At 45.1% G+C, this 20,314-nt stretch overlaps 1 protein-coding gene across 1 annotated transcript in view; it reads left to right on the forward strand.

Annotated features, from left to right (window-relative positions):
• Nucleotides 1–20,314, forward strand: part of LOC124788279 — a 170,564-nt gene that overhangs the window by 136,796 nt on the left and 13,454 nt on the right. The gene's annotated exons all lie outside the window — the stretch shown is intronic.

The raw sequence follows: 20,314 nt of genomic DNA on the forward strand, positions 1-20,314 counted from the left end.
GAACCTCTTGAATTGATGCATGCCTGTATTCGTCGTGGCATACTATCCACAAGTTCATCAAGGCACTGTTGGTCCAGATTGTCCACTCCTCAGCGGCGATTCGGCGTAGATACCTTGGAGTGGTTGGTGGGTCACGTCATCCATAAACAGCCATTTTCAATACTTCCCAGGCGTGTTCGATAGGGTTAACGTCTGGAGAACATGCTGGCCACTCTAGTCGAGCGATGTCGTTATCCTGAAGGAAGTCATGCACAAGACGTGCGCGATGGGGGCGCGAATTGTCGTCCATGAAGACGAATGACTCGCCAGTATGCTGCCGATATTATTGCACTATCGGTCGGAGGATGGCGTTCACGTATCGTACAGCTGTTACGGCGTCTTCCATGACCACCAGCGGTGCACGTCGGGACCACATAATGCCACCCCAAAACAGCAGGGAACCTTCCACTGTGCTGCACTCGCTGGCGTTCAGCGTGACCGGGTTGCCGCCAAACACGTCTCCGACGATTGTCTGGTTGAAGGCATATGCGACACTTCATCGGTGAAGAGAATGTGATGACAATCCTTAGAGGTCCATTCAGCATGTTGTTGGGCCTATCTGTACCGCGCTGCATCGTGTCGTCGTTGCAAAGATGGACCTCGCCATGGACGTCGGGAGTGAAGTTGCGCATCATGCAGCCTATTGCGCACAGTTTGAGTCGTAACACGGCGTCCTGTGGGTGCACGAAAAGCATTATTCAACTTGGTGGCGTTGCTGTCATGGTTCCTCCGAGCCATAACCCGTAGGCAGCGGTCATCCACTGCAGTAGTAGCCCTTGGGGCACTGAGCGGAGCATGTCATCGACAGTTCCTGTCTCTCTGTATCTCCACATCGCTTTGGTTTACTCAGAGACGCCTGGACACTTCCCTTGTTGAGAGCCCTTCCTGGCACAAAGTAACAATGCGGACGCGATCTAACAGCGGTATTGACCACCTAGGCATGGTTGGACTACAAACAACACGAGCCGTGTACCTTCCTCGTGGAATGACTGGAGCTGATTGGCTGTCGGACCCCCTCCGTCTAATAGGCGCTGCTCATGCGTGGTTGTTTACATCTTTGGGCTTAGTCACACCTAAAATGGTTCAAATGGCTCTGAGCACGATGGGACTTGACATCTGAGGTCATCAGTCCCCTAGAACTTAGAACTACTTAAACGTAACTAACCTAAGGACTTCACACACATCCATGCCCGAGGCAGGATTCGAACCTGCGACCGTAGCAGTAGCGCGGTTCCGAACTCAAGCGCCTAGAATCGCTCGGTCACCGCGGCCGGCTAGTGACATCTCTGAACAGTCAAAGGGACTGTGTCTGAGAGACAGTATCCACAGTGAACGTCTATATTCAGGAATTCTGGGAACGGGGATAATGCAAAACTTTTTTTTTTTAATTTGTCTGTAAAGTGCAGATGTCTCTGAAGTTGAAGCTGACATTCTTAGATATGAAGTATGGCTATGACCATTGTTCGGTATTTGTTAATGAGATTCCTTACCTTTTTCGCCTTGCGTTTCACAGAGAATCGTGAAACTGAACACCTGTTACACATTACAATGATGCAAGGCAGGTTTCCGATAGTTCCGCGAGCGAAGTTTCGTGCGAAATACTCCTAGGTGCCTGGAGACACGCAGCTGGTCCCGGAGGTGTGTCAAGTGGTTGCCTACCTGCAGACGCCTCTGACTACTTTTCGGATTGTCTCTCTGGGCAGGTTCATTTTAAAAATTCTCAATGAAGGTAGGCGGGTGCTGTCGAGGCTTTTGCTGAACTGGTTGGAAGGGAAGGGGGAAGGGGAGTGTCTTACAGGGACTCTGTCACGCTTTATTGAAGCGTGTGTCAGTGTCACAGGAGCACTAAAAAAGCGTAAGGACACACTTCTGCTTCGGATCACGTTGGGATTTTGTCGGACGGTTTTGAACCGTCTCAAGTGGTTTCAACGTGTATACGAGGGCAAATGTTGCGGCCGCTCCGTGCTCCAAAGGGGTCAGATCACATTCAATGAGACTGCAGCCCCGTGATGTTCGTCGAGTAGGGTTGAATCTCCCAGGAGGTGTGCACAGTGCCAAAGGTTGTCAAGACCGGCGCCCTGTTGCTCATCCCACAGCTGTCGCGTTCGAGCACGAAATTTGGGGGAATCAGTGTCCCGAGGAAAGGGGTGGTTTCATTGGCATTCTTCGTACCATCCCCTGAGGCCTTTTCGTTTACATTCCGGACGGCGGTGTGTCACAAATGTTTTCATCGGCCGCCCATGAGAAAACCACGTGATTTCAACACTGAGAGTCGCGGTTCTGGCCTCCATCGCAGAGGCACCAAAATAAGGGGTGAAATGGGGGTAAGAGGGACGGTGACGACCATCCCATCGTGTGACACGTCCACAGTGGCGTTGGGCAGAATTGTGATGAAATTTCGAGTCACTGTGACGTCATTAACCCACCTTACACGTCTCATGAACTTCTGAGCTGTGGCCTTTTTTCGCGTGTGTCGAAACCTTGCTGTCTGAAGCGTTGCCGAGCTCGAGGGTGACGTCACAGGGCGCCACGACTTGGCACCAATACAGAGGGAGGTTGTTGGCATCTTTAAGCCAAATTTCAAACTTGTGCGGCGGAATTGGAGACAGTTACGGGGATTCGAAAAGTGTTCGTGTAATTCTGTTGCACAGTGTAGGTTCGCATACGAGTAAATAGGCGAAGCGGTAGACTACTGTTAGATAAAAGTGCTGGCGACAAATCACTGGAAACAAATGGCTCTGAGCACTATGGGACGTAACCTCTGAAGTAATCAGTCCCCTAGAACTTGGAACTACTTAAACCTAACTAACCTAAGGACAGCACACACATCCATGCCCGAGGCAGGATTCGAACCTGCGACCGTAGCGGTCGCGCGGTTCCAGACCGTAGCGCCTAGAACCGCTCGGCCACACCGGCCGGCTACTTTTCTGTATGCTTATCAACGGCAGTAGCAAGTCATGGAGCGCTTAGTTTTGCATTTTTCTCGACTTCTCTAAGTAGCTGTCGTTTTTACATCTCGATTAGAACCTCAAGACGACCGCTTCGTGATTGGTCTTCGCACCTCTTTTTTTTTTATGAAATCTGTATATTGTAACAGTCTTCACTGTACTGGTATGTCTGCCAATGGTTTCTCAGATTTCTTGAAAAGATTTTCCTTTTCGAAAGAACCTGATGTAGATTTCTGTCTGATGTTTTGCACTTTCGCGACGTTTTCGACACATACTACTTTCATATCATTCAACGGCTTTGAAAACAGAGCTGAAACTATCCACTACAGTGGTTGAAATACAACTGCGTAAGGAAAGGGAGAGAGATGTGTGTGTGTGTGTGTGTGTGTGTGTGTGTGTGTGTGTGTGTGTGTGTGTGTGTGTGTGTCAGTGCGGCACCACACCTGGGATCTTCTTTACTAGATTAATACTTGTTTGGCTTCAGTTGGGACATGATTTCAAATAACGTGTTCACAAATTAAGCAATATATGAACTTAAATAGCGTTTTATTTTTAAGTGTCGATATTGTCCGACTAATAAAATGGTTATTGTTCGTTTCTTAGCTGTATTTTAATGATTGTGCTTCTTATATTCGAGGTGCTATGTTTGGACGGATACTTTCTGGAGTCACTGTATTACTTCGATAGGCGAATCACGAAATTGGCAGGGGGATAAAATCAGGGAAGTTAGAGTTCAAGTGAAAGTTCACAGGCAGTCTTTCTTCTCGCGAAACATTCGCGAATGGGCCATAGAGGGGGAGAAAACATAGTGGCGCCAAAGCACCCTTCCAGCGTATGGTGGCTTGCGGACTATAGGATGCAGATGTAGAGCAGATATTCATACAATTGTGTTGCCTTCGTAATAAGCTAGAATGATCTATTTTTTAAAAAAAAATGAAATGGGCTTCAGAATTCCCTTACCGGGAATCACTTTAATTTGGCTACTCTGCACTGTTGTTTGCGTTCGTGCCACAGCTCATGTGACTAATGTGGGGCCGGAACTGGGTGTGGCGCAGCATGGCACACACACATTACTCTAAACGACAGATGTTCTGTTAAGAGCGCCTGCTGACGTTGACACGCGTGCCTATTGTCATTGTTTGGCAGTGCGCAGCGTAAAGCTGCTGTTTAGGGAGTACTCTAAAATGGAGTCTAGTTTAGTCTGCCGCAGACTAAAATATAAATTCCTGTCGCACAGTATGTCATAAATTAAGGGACAATGATAATTATTGCCGCTTCCGGACTTTAAGCGTCGATGTACCACGTAGAATTGCTAAGAGACTAACTTCACTAAAATATTTGAAATTATGATTTGGTACCGCATTACACATTCACCTACCATATGGGCTCAAACAATATAAAGGGTCTTTATTTCTTAGAAGCGACGAGACTAAAATATCAATCACGGAAGACATGACTGGCTGAGCACTTGTCAGACACATCTGAAGGGTCGCCCATCAGAACAACATCGAAACTCCACCGTAACAGCAAAATTTTAAAACACTCTAGACATTCTTCTCGTCAAGTAAAAAATGCTAGATCCGTCAGCAAACCATTTATTATACACTTATCACAATATGAGGCATGTTCAGAAAGTGTGCTAGATCTTTATATTATTTAGAAAAAATGTACTTGGAAAAAATTACAGGATACACTAGTTGCCTGTTTTTCCACATAATCACCTTCCCGTTTAATGCATCTGGGAGCCGTTGCACAAGGTTTCTTCAGACATCCTCGAAGGGCTCTCCTGCTAGCTCCTTCCCCCGCTATAGAACCTCATTCTGCACCAGAGCGTCGGTTGAAAATTTAGTTACACTCACGTGTGCATTCACGGACGTGAAAAGATGATAATCTAAAGGGTAATGGAGGGGGGCGGGGGGGGGGGGGGGAGAACCAAGACATCACAACCAAATGAGTCTCCAAGAGCGCCTTCGTGGCTGTGTGAGGACGTCGTGTAACATGCAAGCTCCTCTCGCCAGCATTCTCCTCATTTCCTTGTGAATGCTCCGTTTGAGCTTTTTAGGGTCTCAGAATATCGTTGTGCGTTGATGGTCACCCTCTGAGGCAGAAATTCGACCAAAATGATGCCTTTTTGGTCTCAAAACACTGAGGCCATGATTTTTTAAATTCGAAATACCCATGATAGTAATCAGTGAATTCTCCCAAAGATTTGATTGCGTATCTTCTACAGTCTCAAAATAGTCAGCCTGAGTAGTGATAGCGCAGTCATCAGCATAAGTAAAGCTTAGAGTTCCTTCAGGGATAGGTTGATCGTTGGTATAGATGTTGAATAATAGCGACGGAAGCATGCTGCCTTGTGGTAGCCCATTTTTCTGAGTTCTCCATCTACTTTTCTTACCCCGAAATTCCACAAAAAGTCTGCGTTTCTGGAGAAGGTTTCTAATATCGCACATGAGTGTGAAGTCTATAGTTGTGTCATAAACTTTATTCAGAAGGAGCCGATGGTTGATCGTATCGTAAGCCGCGGGTAGACCGATAAAGACAGCACCTGTAATGAGCCATTTCTCATACCCATCTTCGATATGTTGTGTTAAGTTTAATATTTGAGACGTGCAACTTTTCCCTTCTCTGAAACCTGCTTGCTGTGCTGTTAGAAGAGACTCCACCTTTCTAATCATTCTCAGAAGAATGAGCCTCTCCAGTATTTTGTAGAGGTGACAGAGTAAGGAGATAGATCTATAATTTTTGGGATCTTTCCTATCCTTCCCTGGTTTCGGTATGGCAATTACTCTTGCTTTTCGCCGTACTTTAGGGATCTTGCATTCTCGAATACAGTTGTTCATAAACTCCAGTAATCAAAGCATTGTAGCAGGACCAAAAGTGTTGATTTGTTCCGCTCCAATGTCACCCAATCCTGCTGCTTTTCCCAATTTACATTTATTCAGGGCTGAATTCAGTTCTTCAAGAGAGAAAGGAGGAGATAAGATACTATTATCTTGATCCTAATCCTGCCAAGACTCAAGACCTGCGCTTTCCACCTGAAGTATAAACAGGGAAATAGATCCTTAAATATATCCTGGGGAGGCTTCGTACTCGAACATAATCCTACTCCCAAACGTCGTGGAGTAACTCTGGATCGCGCGCTAACATATAAAAAGCATTGCCTAAACACCAAACAGAAAGTGGCAGCCAGAAATAACATAGTGCAAAAATTGACAGGTACATCATGGGGTGCTAATCGATGCACTGTGCGCCCAAGCGCGCTTGCTCTATGTTATTCCACTGCTGGATATGCATGTTCGGTATGGTACAAGTCCAGTCATGCGAGGAACGTGGATGTGGCTGTAAATGAGTCTTGCCGGATTATCACGGGTTGCTTAAGACCTACTCCTGTGGACAAATTCTATGGCCTCGCTGGCATAGCTCCTCCTGAAATCAGACGTGAGGTAGCTGCGTGATATGAAAAAAGGCCACAACTAATTAAGCCTATCCACTATATGGTCGGCAGCCCGCACATCCTTGGCTGAAATCAACAAAGAGTTTCTTGACAACTACTGAGGCTCTCGTCGAGAATCCAATGCGGCAAAGATCTCGCGACGGCGGGAGAAATGTCGGTATTTGGGAGAATGGATGGCTCCAAGGGAAGAGCTTCCTCATGGACATTCGGATGGAGGTCTCTCAGTAGATTACGATCAAACACAACGAGATGCAAGATCAATCTGCGGATTTGGGGTTTGTCTTTGGACTCAGTTCTTTGCCAGTGTGGCGCTGAGCAAACTAACAACCATTTCCATCAGTGTTCCTCATCACCAACCACCTGCACCATGCAAGATCTTATGGGAGCTAAACCAAATGCACTTGAAGTGTCCAATTTTTTGTCTTCTTTATATATATATATATATATATATATATATATATATATATATATATATATATATACTCCTGGAAATGGAAAAAAGAACACATTGACACCGGTGTGCCAGACCCACCATACTTGCTCCGGACACTGCGAGAGGGCTGTACAAGCAATGATCACACGCACGGCGCAGCGGACACACCAGGAACCGCGGTGTTGGCCGTCGAATGGCGCTAGCTGCGCAGCATTTGTGCACCTCCGCCGTCAGTGTCAGCCAGTTTGCCGTGGCATACGGAGCTCCATCGCAGTCTTTAACACTGGTAGCATGCCGCGACAGCGTGGACGTGAACCGTATGTGCAGTTGACGGACTTTGAGCGAGTGCGTATAGTGGGCATGCGGGAGGCCGGGTGGACGTACCGCCGAATTGCTCAACACGTGGGGCGTGAGGTCTCCACAGTACATCGATGTTGTCGCCAGTGGTCGGCGGAAGGTGCACGTGCCCGTCGACCTGGGACCGGACCGCAGCGACGCACGGATGCACGCCAAGGCAGTAGGATCCTACGCAGTGCCGTAGGGGACCGCACCGCCACTTCCCAGCAAATTAGGGACACTGTTGCTCCTGGGTTATCGGCGAGGACCATTCGCAACCGTCTCCATGAAGCTGGGCTACGGTCCCGCACACCGTTAGGCCGTCTTCCGCTCACGCCCCAACATCGTGCAGCCTGCCTCCAGTGGTGTCGCGACAGGCGTGAATGGAGGGACGAATGGAGACGTGTCGTCTTCAGCGATGAGAGTCGCTTCTGCCTTGGTGCCAATGATGGTCGTATGCGTGTTTGGCGCCGTGCAGGTGAGCGCCACAATCAGGACTGCATACGACCGAGGCACACAGGGCCAACACCCGGCATCATGGTGTGGGGAGCGATCTCCTACACTGGCCGTACACCACTGGTGATCGTCGAGGGGACACTGAATAGTGCACGGTACATCCAAACCGTCATCGAACCCATCGTTCTACCATTCCTAGACCGGCAAGGGAACTTGCTGTTCCAACAGGACAATGCACGTCCGCATGTATCCCGTGCCACCCAACGTGCTCTAGAAGGTGTAAGTCAACTACCCTGGCCAGCAAGATCTCCGGATCTGTCCCCCATTGAGCATGTTTGGGACTGGATGAAGCGTCGTCTCACGCGGTCTGCACGTCCAGCACGAACGCTGGTCCAACTGAGGCGCCAGGTGGAAGTGGCATGGCAAGCCGTTCCACAGGACTACATCCAGCATCTCTACGATCGTCTCCATGGGAAATAGCAGCCTGCATTGCTGCGAAAGGTGGATATACTCTGTACTAGTGCCGACATTGTGCATGCTCTGTTGCCTATGTCTATGTGCCTGTGGTTCTGTCAGTGTGATCATGTGATGTATCTGACCCCAGGAATGTGTCAATAAAGTTTCCCCTTCCTGGGACAACGAATTCACGGTGTTCTTATTTCAATTTCCAGGAGTATATATATATATATATATATATATATATATATATATATATATATATATATATATATATGACACGATAAATAAATAAACCCTAAATTGTGGTTTTGAATTTCTTGGCAGCTGGGAAATTGGTCTGGTGCCCTGTGGCGACTGTTTTTCCGTCTCAGTCGTATAATGAGCCACCTACGTTTCATCTCCAGTCAGTGTAGAGTCAGTGTCGTCGTAACTGCCGTCTGCTTCACGTCTGCTGTGCAGCGAGCTACCTTAATTTAAGTATTAACTGTATTTTTCTTACTTGTCACTTCTTCTTCCGTGTGTATTTGCTTTTAGGAAGCTTTAATTGTCGCGTGCTATTAATAGTGTTCCATAGATTTCGTGTTTGTTTTGAATACAGTCAGAGAGAGTCCCTTTAGTCAACCATAGTGCCAGTAGTGCTAGTGTTTGTTTTCAATACAGTCCAGAGACAGGTAGTGCTATTTTCGTTGTTTTCTACAAGAAGTGGCTAGCAACCACAGTTTAGTGAATAAACAGCCGCCTTTAGTGAATTAGTAGTCTAGTTAAAGGTTGATTAACTCTCTTCAGTAAATTGATTCCTTAGGATGGATAGGATGCGTGACTGCTGTGTACGGACGCAGGAGGAGCTGGCCACTGTTCGCGAACGGCTGAGCGTGTTGATGGCTGCGGTCAGCCGTCTTCAGGCTGCTGCCTCGGAGTGTAGCGGCAGTGGGGAGTCTGGTGCGTCGCAAGGTACACCCCAGGTGTTACATGCTTCACCCACTGTCCCTGCTGTCGAGACATCTTCGCGGGTACTGGGCGCGGTTGGGCCACCCTCTCCCCAAGGGGAGTGGCGGGTTCAGTGGCGTTCGCGGCGCACGAGGCGGAGGGTCAATGTGGAGGCTGGCCGTGTGGCATCGCCCGCTCTGCCTGTGAGTGGACATGTGGCTGCTCCTTCAGCAAGGTCCGAGCAGGCACACGGGGGGAGGGGTTTATTAGTTATTGGGAGCTCCAACGTTAGGCGGGTGATGGCGCCACTTAGGGAAATAGCGGGAAGGTCGGGGAAGAGGGCCAGTGTTCACTCTGTCTGCTTGCCGGGGGGTCTCATCCGAGATGTGGAGGAGGCCCTAACGGCGGCGATAGAGAGCACTGGGTGCACCCGACTACAAATTGTTGCTCATGTCGGCACCAATGACTCCTGCCGTCTGGGTTCAGAGGTCATCCTCAGTTCGTACAGGCGGTTGGCGGAATTGGTGAAGGCGGAAAGCCTCGCTCGCGGGGTGAAATCAGAGCTAACTATTTGTAGTATCGTTCCCAGAACTGATCGCGGTCCTCTGGTTTGGAGCCGAGTGGAGGGCTTAAACCAGAGGCTCAGACGATTCTGCGGAGATCTGGGGTGCAAATTTCTCGACCTCCGCTATCGGGTGGAGAAATGTAGGGTCCCCCTGAATAGGTCAGGCATGCACTACACGCCGGAAGCGGCTACAAGGGTAGCGGAGTACGTGTGGAGTGCACATGGGGGTTTTTTAGGTTAGAGAATCCCCTCCCTAGGCCCGACAAGACGCCTCCTGAGACGCGGCAAGGTAGGAGTAGGCAAAATGCAACAGGGAATAACAATATTAATGTGCTAATAGTAAACTGCAGGAGCGTCTACAGAAAGGTCCCAGAACTGCTCTCATTAATAAACGGTCACAACGCCCATATAGTACTAGGGACAGAAAGTTGGCTGAAACCAGACGTAAACAGTAATGAAATCCTAAACTCAGATTGGAATGTGTACCGCAGAGACAGGCTGGACAGTGAAGGGGGAGGCGTTTTTATAGCGATAAGAAGTGCAATAGTATCGAAGGAAATTAACGGAGATCCGAAATGTGAAATGATTTGGGTGAAGGTCACGGTTAAAGCAGGCTCAGACATGGTAATTGGATGTCTCTATAGGCCCCCTGGCTCAGCAGCTGTTGTGGCTGAGCACCTGAAGGATAATTTGGAAAATATTTCGAGTAGATTTCCCCACCATGTTATAGTTGTGGGTGGAGATTTTAATTTGCCGGATATAGACTGGGAGACTCAGACGTTCATAACGGGTGGCGGGGACAAAGAATCCAGTGAAATTTTTTTAAGTGCTTTATCTGAAAACTACCTTGAGCAGTTAAACAGAGAACCGACTCGTGGCGATAACATATTAGACCTTCTGGTGACAAACAGACCCGAACTATTTGAAAAAGTTAACGCAGAACAGGGAATCAGCGATCATAAAGCGGTTACGGCATTGATGATTTCAGCCGTAAATAGGAAAGTTAAAAAGGGTAGGAAGATTTTTCTGTTTAGAAAAAGTGACAAAAAGCAGATTTCAGAGTACCTGTTGGCTCAACACAAAAGTTTTGTCTCAAGTACAGATAGTGTTGAGGATCAGTGGACAAAGTTCAAAACCGTCGTACATAATGCGTTAGATGAGTATGTGCCAAGCAAGATCGTAAGAGATGGAAAAGAGCCACCGTGGTACAACAACCGAGTTAGAAAACTGCTGCGGAAGCAAAGGGAACTTCACAGCAAACATAAACAGCCAAAGCCTTGCAGACAAACAAAAATTACGCGAAGCGAAATGTAGTGTGAGGAGGGCTATGCGAGAGGCGTTCAATGAATTCGAAAGTAAAGTTCTATGTACTGACTTGGCAGAAAATCCTAAGAAATTTTGGTCTTATGTCAAAGCGGTAGGTGGATCAAAAAAAATGTCCAGACACTCTGTGACCAAAATGGTACTGAAACAGAGGATGACAGACTAAAGGCCGAAATACTAAATGTATTTTTCCAAAGTTGTTTCACAGAGGAAGATTGCACTGTAGTTCCTTCTCTAGATTGTCGCACAGATGACAAAATGGTAGATATCGAAATAGAAGACAGAGGGATAGAGAAACAAAATCGCTCAAAAGAGGAAAGGCCTCTGGACCTGATGGGATACCAGTTCAATTTTACACAGAGTACGCGAAAGAACTTGCCCCCCTTCTTGCAGCGGTGTACCGTAGGTCTCTAGAAGAGCGTAGCGTTCCAAAGTATTGGAAAAGGGCACAGGTCATCCCCGTTTTCAAGAAGGGACGTCGAACAGATGTGCAGAACTATAGACCTATATCTCCAACGTCGATCAGTTGTAGAATTTTGGAACACGTATTGTGTTCGAGTATAATGACTTTTCTGGAGACTAGAAATCTACTCTGTAGGAATCAGCATGGGTTTCGAAAAAGACGGTCGTGTGAAACCCAGCTCGCGCTATTCGTGCACGAGACTCAGAGGGCCATAGACACGGGTTCACAGGTAGATGCCGTGTTTCTTGACTTCCGCAAGGCGTTCGATACAGTTCCCCACAGTCGTTTAATGAACAAAGTAAGAGCATATGGACTATCAGACAAATTGTGTGATTGGATTGAGGAGTTCCTAGATAACAGGACGCAGCATGTCATTCTCAATGGAGAGAAGTCTTCCGAAGTAAGAGTGATTTCAGGTGTGCCGCAGGGGAGTGTCATAGGACCGTTGCTATTCACAATATACATAAATGACCTGGTGGATGACATCGGAAGTTCACTGAGGCTTTTTGCAGATGATGCTGTGGTGTATCGAGAGGTTGTAACAATTGAAAATTGTACTGAAATGCAGGAGGATCTGCAGCGAATTGACGCATGGTGCAGGGAATGGCAATTGAATCTCAATGTAGACAAGTGTAATGTGCTGCGAATACACAGAAAGATAGATCCTTTATCATTTAGCTACAATATAGCAGGTCAGCAACTGGAAGCAGTTAATACCATAAATTATCTGGGAGTACGCATTAGGAGTGATTTAAAATGGAATGACCAAATAATGTTGATCGTCGGTAAAGCAGATGCCAAACTGAGATTCATTGGAAGAATCCTAAGGAAATGCAATCCGAAAACAAAGGAAGTAGGTTACAGTACGCTTGTTCGCCCACTGCTTGAATACTGCTCAGCAGTGTGGGATCCGTACCAGATAGGGTTGATAGAAGATATAGAGAAGATCCAACGGAGAGCAGCGCGCTTCGTTACAGGATCATTTAGTAATCGCGAAAGCGTTACGGAGATGATAGATAAACTCCAGTGGAAGGCTCTGCAGAAGAGACGCTCAGTAGCTCGGTACAGGCTTTTGTCAAAGTTTCGAGAACATACCTTCACCGAAGTGTCAAGCAGTATATTGCTCCCTCCTACGTATATCTCGCGAAGAGACCATGAAGATAAAATCAGAGAGATTAGAGCCCACACAGAGAGAACCGATAGAGGTACTCAAGGTACCCTCCGCCACACACCGTCAGGTGGCTTGCGGAGTATGGATGTAGATGTAGATGTAGATAGCAGAGCTCAGAAAATTTTCACCTTACAATTTAAATCGCTGGCGTTCGCGCTACTGGCCCGATTTTTCTTGTATATGCTCTGCTAGCTGTTCCGGGACCTATCTTTCTCAGAGTTTCCGGTATCCCATAATTTCTGAGAGTCCCGTGTATGAAAGTTCTGGAGAGTTGATGAAACATCACAAGAATTTCATTCACTTGCAATCGGCAGCCTTCACGAACAGTTTCCTCGTATTTTTGCAGCAACTCCTCTGTGAAAATGGAAGGTCTTCCATGTCTCTTTTCGACATGAACATTTGTTCTGCCTTCACTGATCTCCCTACACTACTTAGCCCCACTCGCTCTGTCCATAACCATTCATAGTAAACCGGTTAGATTCGCGATAAAATTTCAGTAGCTGTTATTCCTCCTCCTAGTAGGAAGCGGATAACGGCACGTGACTCGCACTTTGCGAGATTTCTTACCGACATATTTCACGCTGCTGAACTCTATAACAGGAGTTCACCTACTAAGGTGTTCCACCGATGCTCGCTCTTGTCAGGGCCCCTCCACCACCGCCTCTACGACACAGTGTTGCCAACCCACAAAAAATCCGAGCCCATTATGGTCACAGTACAGTTACTCTCTGAACTGCCTCGTATGAAACATGTCCTGTTATACTGGCTTTAAAACAAATATTCTTTGGAACTAGCGGGGATAGGAGACCATCAATGTCCTATGCACAGGTGGGCGAAAACCACTTATAGTCATTTACTTCCATCCACTAGAGTTTACGTTGATGTATAGATATCTATATTGAGCAATAGTATACCATGGGACGCCACATGTAGACATACTTAACTTGTTTAGGGGTAGCATGTCAGAATGACGTCGGAGAGGAGATGGGGTGGGGGAGGGGGCAAATATTTTTATAGCCCAAAGAGGCTGCATTTGTGCTGGAGTCCTGTGCAGAATGAGCTAGGAACACTAACCAGGACAGCTTGGTCTTGACACTGCATGTCGGGCCTGTGGGTTTAGTGATAAAGCGCGTGCCTGGGAACTGAGAAGTCGCGGGATCGCGCTTGGACCAAGGATTATTCAGCCTTCGTTTTAACCTATCTTTTCACCTCTCAATGCTGTGAGCAGTCGCCAGAAACAACACGTGGTTCAGATTACACGTTAAACTGTTGGTCCCGGTCCCCCAGTTGGATAACTGGAATGGGTTACTAACACACAAGTCGCCGAAGTGGTGTCCAATTGTACGACTTGCACCAGAACATTGAGCCACACGAAATTATCATCATCATCATCATCATCATCATCATCATCATCTCCTGTGACGTCGTGCACCGCAGCTTGACAGTCCCAAAAAACATTACCTAGCTAGATGCTGGTTAAACCTTGTGGTTTTAGTGATGCACCCAGTTCTCCCGACTGGTCTGACACAATTGCAACATTTCCGCTACTGCCTCGATTTGGCGAGTGTTTGAATGGGTGCGAGCTGTCGCGGAACACCGTGGGCAGAGACTTTTCTCATGTTCGAAATGTCATGCAGTTGAAAACTGATCCATGATTTATTTTCACATTTTACACTATCGGCCCAATTTTGATACGTCGTTTTCGAGCACAAGGGCGTCACATGTATCGAGATCCTCGCTTCTTCACAGAAATATGATCTGCATCATGGTTCTTAGTCATTCAGCTTTGTTTGCTCATACTTCAAGCATTATCGCCACCTAACTCCTCCGTCATATGACGGCGCTTTGATGCCGAACGCTTCCATCAACTCAGCCTGAATTGTTGTAGCGTTCTTCCCTTTCAAGTGCAGAAATCGAATTACCGCACGATACTCCACTCTTTCGAAGGTCTGTACGCAATGGCGGCTGTTGAAAGATATACCAGTGTGCTACAGTGAGATGGCGTATAGTCTTTTGGCTAACAATGGTAGTGATCGTAACTAAATTGAATATATTAATTTTACATATACATGGTGTCCCAAAAAACGTCAGCGCTTAGTATATTGTGCGGGAAGGCCAACTGATCGATTTTCATGGAGGGTTTCATATCCGGAAACGCATGAGTTGGGCGCCGAAGAGCATCGAAGTCTGAGATCGAACCGTTGTGATGATTTGTTCAGTTTCGTTCTGTTACCTGAGTACGGCAAGAATTAACTATTTAGCCATCTGTGTACTGCGGATGGACGACCTGTGTCTAACAACATCCCTGCACAAGCGCTACATTCCTCCACACAGCCTTCGTGTGCATCCTACTGCAGATCTTGTGTGGACTGCCAGTGCAGTAACGCTGTTGACAGCAGCACGACATGCACCATTATACAGCTGCGGAAGTGACCGATATGTTGCATGCATACAGCAAAGCTGTTTGCAACGGAAGAGCTGCTGCAAGATTGTATGCGGAGCATTTACCAAGAAGACGTACCCTACATCATTCCACGTTCCTGCCATCGAGAGAGAGGTCGGAGAAAAGCACGAAGTGCTGCTACTTTACTGTACAATGGGCGCACCTCGTGCAACTTCCTAGCTAACTGCATTAAAAATTGTTTTTTTTACGCAATTGGTGTGCTGTTCCTTAACATCTGAAATCTTGTTATTCCATTCACAGCTTAGGAAAGTTGAAGATTGTTATCAGACTAGCAAGTATGTTGAAATTCAACCAGGTACTGTATATATGAGCTTACTGGAAGAGGTGTCTTACAGTAGCTTTACCTTAAAGTTGTATTTCCACGTGAAAGTTTTTCATTCTCAAGATACCTTTTGCGATTAACACGTGTCATGTAAACAGTACAGAGTCAACTCGGCGCCAATGCCATAGATTGGGGCAAGATATCAGATAGTTGCACAGTGCGAGTGTAGATGTCTCGTGCAGACTATACCACCATTGCGAGAGAGCTCAGAGTGAATTGTGCCGAATTTCAGTTTTTACGCTACGACATTTTGCTGATACATTTTGCCCTACTCAGACACACATTACATAAAAGTACCCATGAAACTGTGTGTTTTGAGCCACAATTTGTGGTCGTTTGTGTTTCTGATCGAAGAAATCGCATGTTTTACCTCTAGACGAATAACAGGAGCAGTTAGCCCATTTCGAAAGTCCTAGACTTAAACAATGCAACACAGCAAAGGTTTTATGAAAACGAGACGGAGGTGAAAACTGGCCAGTTCATTATTTCAAAAGTAGTTGTCTTAACTGTCAACATATGTACCACACTTCAGATAAGACAGTCACTGCCTTCATGGAAAAATGTGTGAGGCTGTCTACAAAACCATGATCATAGCCAGGCATACACCTCTTCGTCCGAAGCAAATTGACAGCCACGAATCTCTCCTTCAGTCTGGAACCGTGCGACCGCTACGGTCGCAGGTTCGAATCCTGCCTTGGGCATGGATGTGTGTGATGTCCTTAGGTTAGTGAGGTTCAAGTATTTCTAAGTTCTAGGGGACTGATGACCTCAGATGTTAAGTCCCATAGTGCCCAGAGCCATTTGAACCCAGCGAAACTTCTGCAGTGTTGTTGAAACAGCGTTGACAGCATGTGAGTGTGCATTAGCGTGCAACAGAATGATGCCGTTTGTCAACATCTCTGGTGTCTTGGCGTAATGGTGCGCTTCACTTTTTACAGCATGTTCACATACCGCTGTGCGTGCCACAGAGCTAGCATGCCTGTTGTTTCGACTGTCCTGAAGTAGTTTCATTGGGAAACCCTTACACATTCTCCATACAGTCCTGATCTCTCCCAATGAGATTTCCATGTTTTTTGGAGCCCTGGATAAAGACATTCATTGGCGTGATTTGATTCACACACCTTGGCACAATCATGGTTCTGTAGGAAATTGCAAACATTTTTGCATAAAGGCATTGACCATCTAGTGTCACAGTGAGATAAATATGTTAACAGTTACGGCAATTACCTTTGAAATAATAAACACATTTTACTTTTTTTGTGTCTTGTTTTTATTTCATTGCCCCCTTATGTAAGTATTTCTTAAACTGTCCTCAGTTAACCTTATGTATTTGTCAATTTGAACAAGATTCACAATTTGTGGTGCTAATATCTGATTTTAAGCACATGCTATGCCAATTACTAGCTAATAACACTGTGTACTTAATTTGTTAAACAAAGTATTTAACTGTATCATCAATTTATTGTTCATAATGATTACAGCTCTTCTTTTTAGCCCTGTATCTGTTGTGTTCAAGAAGTATGGCATGAATTGTTCTGACTTGTTTGTCCCATTTTTTAGCTGCTGCTTATTAGTGGCAACTAAATTTTCTGTATGATTTAATCCAGAGAACGTTATTCGAACTGTGGAAATTTACTCCTTTGACAGTCTGAACAGCTTTCTCACATAGCTTCCATGGTCTCAGATTCTTTACCCTATTGTAATACCTTACTTAGTTCCCTTGTCCCTTTAATTTTCTCGTGCACTATTTGGGAGGTTCTTGCATCCACATTCTGAGTTTGTAGTTGCATTCATCATAGTTTTATCCAACTGTTGTAACCGTCTTTCTGTAAAACTCTTGGTATGGTCACCGTTCTCCTGAACATATGTTCAATTGGATTGTATCCAGTACTACTATATGGTGCAGCACTGAACACAAAAGTATTGTATGCTACCCAATAATCCCAGTTGCTATGATCCTCATTTGTAAAGTGTGACAGATACTCTACCAATGTCCTGTGAGTGCTTTCTAGTGCTCAGTTTGTCTGTGGATGAAAAACTGTCTCCTGTATCTTCTTTAATTGTAATAGTTTACATACTTCACTCAAACAGTTCAATCCTTGGTTGGTTAGTGATACTGAAGGAATCCAACATCTCCGTACAACCTCTTCCACAAAATTTTGTGCCTCTGTCTCGGCATCTTAACATATGTTTGGTATCACTACCATAAACTTAATTAAATCATCTTCAAATGTCAGGACATATCCGTGTATTTGTCCGTGACTGTGAGTCGGCAGGGTAAGATATTTGTACTGTTGCCACAAATTGTAACCTAAATAATTCCACAACTCAAAACACATGTGTCAACATAGGGAATACACAGTACATAAGACAAAGACGAGATAGGAGACAAAAACATTAGACATATATAGTGTTCTTATTATCTGATTGAACTTGTTTATATTGAACTCGTCTGTTGATGGCGTCACTACTGGGATATCTAATGGACCAACTATATCCATATATTACACTTCTGAAATACTTCATTTGCTGTATCTATAATTGCAAATGACATCTTGGTTTTACTTTTCATAAGATTGTTCCCCTGACACATCACATTTCTGATATATTCTTCAAAGTTTTTTTCATACCTTTCCATGTATTATACTTCTGCATGCAGTCAAACATTCTGTGGATCTCTTAGTGTACACCTAACTGATGGTCATACACCTGCTTCATAATCTGTCTCTTTTCCTTTGCAATAATTTCTTTGTCCTTCATATTTTGTTCTTCTTCTCCTATAACTATTTGTACATGACACTCTGTACTTCCTCTTGTGCTACTCTGCATTCCTGGACCTAATTCTGCTTAACAACACATTCACATTGGTATTCAGCTTGCCTGTGTTGTACACAATATCATACGAGTGTTGGGTCTTCTATTCTATAATGTATCTCCTCTTTTTGCACTTATATGCATATTACAAAAACCTTTAGCTTTACTGCATCGCCACAGCATTTGCCATGTGGCCAGTTTGTACATTTTTTACTAAAATTACTACTAACCACTTAGGAAAAAAGCTATCCATTTTAGTCAGCCAGAGGAAATAAGCCGATTTTAAAGTGAAAGCAGACTGCCTACACTATACTTGTCCGTCCTCTTTTAGAATACTGCTGGGCGGTGTGGGATCCTTACCAGATAGGATTGATAGAGTACATCGAAAAAGTTCAAAGAAGGGCAGCGCATTTTGTATTGTCGCAAAATAGGGGAGAGAATGCCACTGAAATGATATAGGATTTGGAGTGGACATCATAAAAACGAAGGTGTTTTTCATTGTGGCGGAATCTTCTCACGAGATTCCAATCACCAACTTTCTCCTCCAAATCCAAAATTATTTTGTTGACACCGGCCTACATAGGGAGAAATGATCACCATGATAAAATAAGGGAAATCAGAGCTTGTACAAAACGATACAGGAGCTCGTTCTTTCTGTGTGCTATATGAGACTGGAATAATAAAGAATTGTGAAGGTGGTTTGATGAACCCTCTGCCAGGCACTAAAATGTGATTTGCAGAGTATCCATGTAGATGTAGATGAATGGATCATTTGCAAGTCATGAGCTAAATCACAGAAAATAATAATGACTATGAATTATTGTTTTACATGGGAAGGCTGTGTGTGTACAGATAGATACAGCAATTGCTTATAAGGTTAAAACCGATTATTTATTACAGCCACAGTTGTGATGAAGCTTAAGTGATTACTCGTTTCAACCATTAAGGGCCATATTCAGCATCTTCTCAACTGAGTTTCAGCGTAACACAAAGCAGACATGAAAAGATCATAAAGTGGCTCCTAATGGCATAAATTACATCATAGCTATAATTAGAGCAATAAAAACTTGGTTATAATTATTGCTTTGTTGAGATTATAAGATATTGAGAATATTTAGATTGCACAGTCACATGTAAAGTACATACTGTCAGTAATGAACAGGGCATTAGTAATTCAATATGTGTTAGTACACTGAAAAATATAGTTTGTATGTTAATGCTGTAGCCTCCAGTACAGGATAACTTACAAATTCAGCATTGAAAAAAAGAGTTGGATGGGAAGTTTGTAACTATTCTGAGCAGCCCTATAGCAAGTGCAAAAATTATTAATAATTGATGACAGGTCTACCTGAAGCAAGAGACCCCAAGAGTTGCCTGATGGTGAGTCGCACAAAAATACTGAATTTAAAAAAAAAAAAACATAATTTTGTTTAGTGTTTTATGGATTTTCTAGCCTTAAGAGACAAGGCACAAACTTTGGTTAGACAATTGTGGTAGTATCATTATTATTTTTGATAAATACAGTATGTGAGCAAAAGTATTTGGATTCCTGGCTGAAAATGACTCGAGAGTTTGTGGTGCCCTCCATTGGTAATGCTGGAATTCAATATGGTGTTGGCCCACCCTTAGCCTTGATGACAGCTTCCACTCTCACAGGCATTTGTTCAATCAGGTGCGGATCGGCACATTGTGTACCATGATTCGTCACTCCACACAACGTTTTTCCACTGTGCAATCATCCAACGTTTATGCTCCTTGCACCAATCATGGTGTCATTTGGCATTTACCAGCATGGTGCGTGGCTTATGAGCAGCCGCTCAACCATGAAATCAAAGTTTTCTCACCTCCTGCCTAACTGTCATAGCACCTGCAGTGGTTCCTGATGCAGTTTGGAATTCCTGTGTAATGGTCTGGAGAGATGTCTGCATATTACACATTGCAACCCTCTTCAACTGTCGGCGGTCTTTGTCAGTTAACAGATGAGGTCGCTCTGTACTCTTTTGTGCTGTATATGTCCCTTCATGTTTCCACTTCACTATCACATCAGAAACAGAGGACCTATGGAAGTGTAGGAGTGTGAAAATCTCACATATAGACGTATGTTACAAGTGACACCCAATCACCTGACCACGTTGGA

Source organism: Schistocerca piceifrons, chromosome 3 (genome assembly GCF_021461385.2).
Source record: "Schistocerca piceifrons isolate TAMUIC-IGC-003096 chromosome 3, iqSchPice1.1, whole genome shotgun sequence".
Classification (NCBI taxonomy): Eukaryota; Metazoa; Arthropoda; class Insecta; order Orthoptera; family Acrididae; genus Schistocerca; species Schistocerca piceifrons.